This window comes from Thamnophis elegans, chromosome Z (assembly GCF_009769535.1).
Source record: "Thamnophis elegans isolate rThaEle1 chromosome Z, rThaEle1.pri, whole genome shotgun sequence".
In the NCBI taxonomy this organism is placed as follows: Eukaryota; Metazoa; Chordata; class Lepidosauria; order Squamata; family Colubridae; genus Thamnophis; species Thamnophis elegans.
In genome coordinates, this window is record NC_045558.1 from 114,518,358 (window position 1) to 114,522,373 (window position 4,016).

Genomic DNA, 4,016 nt, shown 5'->3' on the forward strand with positions numbered 1-4,016 from the left:
AGAGAAGGAGGAAGGAACAGAAGCGAAATGGAAAGAGCAGAAAGACAGAGAAGGTAGATAGGCAAAAGAAATGAAGCTGAAAGAATGGAAGGAGGAAGGAAGAGAAAAGGAGAAAGGGAGTGAGTGAGGAAAGAAGAGAGGATGGAAGGAGAAAGGAAGGAAGAGAGGGAAAGAGCAGAAGACGGATAAGGTGAAGGTAGATAAGCAAGAGGAATGAAGGAAGAAGTGAGGTGTCTCGAGGAGGGGGAAAACATTTAGTGACCAAAGTTACAATGGCATTGAAAAAAGTGACTGATGACCATTTTTCACACTTAGCGACCGTTACGACCATTTTTCACACTTAGTGACCGTTGCAGCATCCTCATGGTCACGTGATCAAAATTTTGTTTGGCAACAGATTCGTATTTACACTGGTTTCAGTGTCCTGGGGTGACCTTTTGACAAAAAATAAAATTTTTAATCAACCCCCCCCCCCCACACACACACACAGTCAATGGTGTCCCTCTTTACCAATCTGAAAATCTGGTCACCTTACCCATAGCTAATGTTATGGCCAGTTCGGAGAACCTCCAAATCCCACCAAACAGTCTGATGCCTTAACCACTTTATTAAGCAAGTTATTTTATATTAATAATAATTAAAAGTAGATAAAAAGAGAACTGGAGAATGGATTGACCTAGAGATGACCTATAGATACCAGGTAAACCTTTACTCATGAATGCTGGATTGTTTATTCCTGGAATTAGAAGGGATGCTTTAAATTAATTTCATTAATTTAATTTAGATAGTAAAATAACTTGCTTAATAAAGTGGTTAAGGTATCAGACTAGGAACTGGGAGACTGTGAATTTTAGTCCCACCTCTGTACAAAGGCAGCTCGATGACCTTGGGCTAGGCACGAAGTCACTCTCAGCCCTAGGAAGAGGGCAAGGACATCCCTTTTCCAAAATCTTATCAAAACATCTGCAGGGACTAGTCCAGGCAACTCCAGGAGTCAACATTGACTCAAAGGAATACCTTTCCCCCATCCCTCAAAAGCTAATCTACCTTTATAGTGCTTACATAAATTAAATAATCAAACAAACAAACACTATTTCCCATCTTCTGGAAGAAAGTTATAATACAACCCCCAAAATAGAACTGATGTAAGCAAATTCAGAGAAAATAAGGCAAGCTCTTTATTTTTTTATTATTTTTATAAATTTATATTTTTTAATTATTTATTGTCATCTTTTCTACTACCTTCTCCTACTGGTATCTTATGATTATATTACTATATTGTTTGTACATATAACTGAGAGTTTATGCACCAGAGAAAAATAAAATAAAGTTGGCTAAGGTATGAATATTCTATTTTAAAATACATCTGATGCACTTTTATTCATTAAAGGATTTTCTTTACCTCCCCACTCTCCCCACCACTCTCCAAGTAAAAAAATTAAGAAGAATTAAATGTTTTGTAATTCCTGAAGAATTAAGAATGAAAGAATGAAAGAATTAAGAATTAAAATGTTTTGTAATTCCTGAACAACCACCACCACCCAAAAAAAACCCACAGATAAAGATAGGGGAGGGGGGAGTACAACCCATAGGAAAATCTATATAAAGGAGTGTAGTCCCCCACCAGGTGGCAATGTTAACACAATGTTTTCATTTTCCCACACATGCAAAACTTATAGCTAGGATATAAATTTTCTCTTGGTCTAAATATAATTTCCATATATCTTTTTGAATGTCTTTTGGGTTCTCTTATGTTCCAGCTTTTGCATTTCAAATTAATATGCACATTGTAGACTAAATTGAATATTCAGACTTCTCCTCCATATGACATCATATTAACTTTTTCAAGAACTTTTAGTCCCAACAATATGTTTAAGCTGGATACCCATTTTATATTTTTTGAGAGTTCTCACATTATGTTCAGCTTTAAATTAATAAAAACAAGCAAAAAAAATGCCTAACGTAAGTAAGATTTGCAGTAACACCCACCTAACTGCAATTCAATATTTAACAAACTTAGCATGTTGAAGAAGAGCAATTGCAACTGCTATGTGAAGAAAATCACATCTGGGTTGTAATGGCAGCACAACTATCACTTTTTTAAAAAGTGATATAATTAATATGCATATTAAATCAAAGCTTCGGCTTCATAATGGGAGATTGGAATGATATACAGTATAACTTTGTAGTTCCAGGTCCTAAGTACTGTAAAAAGAAACTTTATGGAAAAACTGGCAGACCTATGTAGAGTGTAAAAATCTGGAGAACCCTCAGATGGAAGTAGAGTTATTTTTTCTACCTTCTTGGTATCTAGTGATAGCTATATTTATAGAACCAAAATATGCTGGGCCTGCTATAAAGACTTTCACTGATCTGCTTGCGCATTAGGGAAAGTGCAGTCGATCTATGCATTTTGCTTAACAAGATGCTCCTTAATTAACAGAGTGGTAAAAGCCAATGGCGTTGGTATTGGGGTTCCTATTGGATGAAGGGGACTGGCTTACCACTTCCATACTATCATCTATTTATTTCTTCCTCCCTCCCTCTATAGATTAGATCAACAAGTCAAATTCAACTCAAAGGAGATTTTTTGAAAAGAAAAATTTAGCACCACTCTTATACTGAGCAAACTGAACATAATTCAGTGTAAGAATTATATCCAAAATATTTGAAAACCAAGCTTCTAATAATTCCAGAATCCATCACCAAGTCTAAAGGATGCTGAGAAATGTGGTTCTAAACCAGCTGGGGAGCCACCAGTTTGCTACTCTTAGCATGTGAACCAAAACTTTATTGATTAATGATGTGTCATCAACTCATTGACTCTTAACAATCAGATAAATATTTAGTCTCCATGGTGATCTGACCCTAACCTGATCCTTCAACTGTTCCAACAGTGCACTCTTCGCTGGGGTAATATCAATGTTGCTGATGACCTTCTTCTCATTCCTCCCAGCATTAAAACATTCTTCACAGAGCCGGATTGTCGCATAATGTGTCTGTAGTAGGAAAACTGAAGCCTGGTCATTTATGTCTTAAGTAAGGACTGTTTGATGATCTATCTGTTTGTTCTCTTGGCTGTCCACAGAAATTCTCAAGAATCTTCTCCAACACAAAGTTCAAAGCATTAATACTCTTCCTACCCTGCTTCTTTAAATCCCAACTGTCACTTCCATAAGGCAGGGCTCTCCAACCTTGGCAACTTTGCAACTTATGGACTTCAATTCCCAGAATTCCTCTTCAACTCCCAGGAAGTTAATGCTGGCTGAGAAATTCTGGGAGTTGAAGCCCACAAATCATAAAGTTGCCAAGGTTGGAGACCCCTGCTACAGGGTCTCTGAGAATATAGCTTGCCCAATTCTGATCTTTCAGGCACAGTATAAACACGACACAATATTAAAATATCTTTTCGAAGATCTTCATGGCTGCTCTAAGTAATTCCATTAATCACTTTGGCATCCCCTTCAGTGCTGTCCAGATTATCCAAATTTCTGCATGCTTCACTTTCTCCCCACTCCCCAAAGGAGATACAATCTCCCCTCTTTGCTTGCTTGTTTTTTTTATAAAAGGGCTTGCAGTGTGTTTTTTCCAATTGTCTGTAAACTTGCAACTCCAAGTTCAACATTATTAGGTGAATATTCAATTTACTAATTATACCGACTTTGCAGGAAGTTGAGATTAAGAAACTGGTAAAAGAAAGAAATAAAAGAAAATTTAAAAGAAAAAAACTCAGTTCAATTCCATTTGTGAGTATTCCTGCACGCCTGTTTGCACAGAAGGGACGAAAATGGCTGCACACGAATGTTCTTCCTGCACTGCACGCCAGGAAAAAACTATGCAAACTTCAGGGTGGAACCGAATTCCTTCTCAGAAACGCGTCCATCTTTTTAGTACGGTCGGATTCATATTTCTTCTCCGCCCATAAACGGCTCTTTACTCTCCTCCCACGCGTCATCTTTCCATTAACATTGAGACCTTTGTGGACCAATCCGCGCCTCCTTCTTTATCTCCCTCCA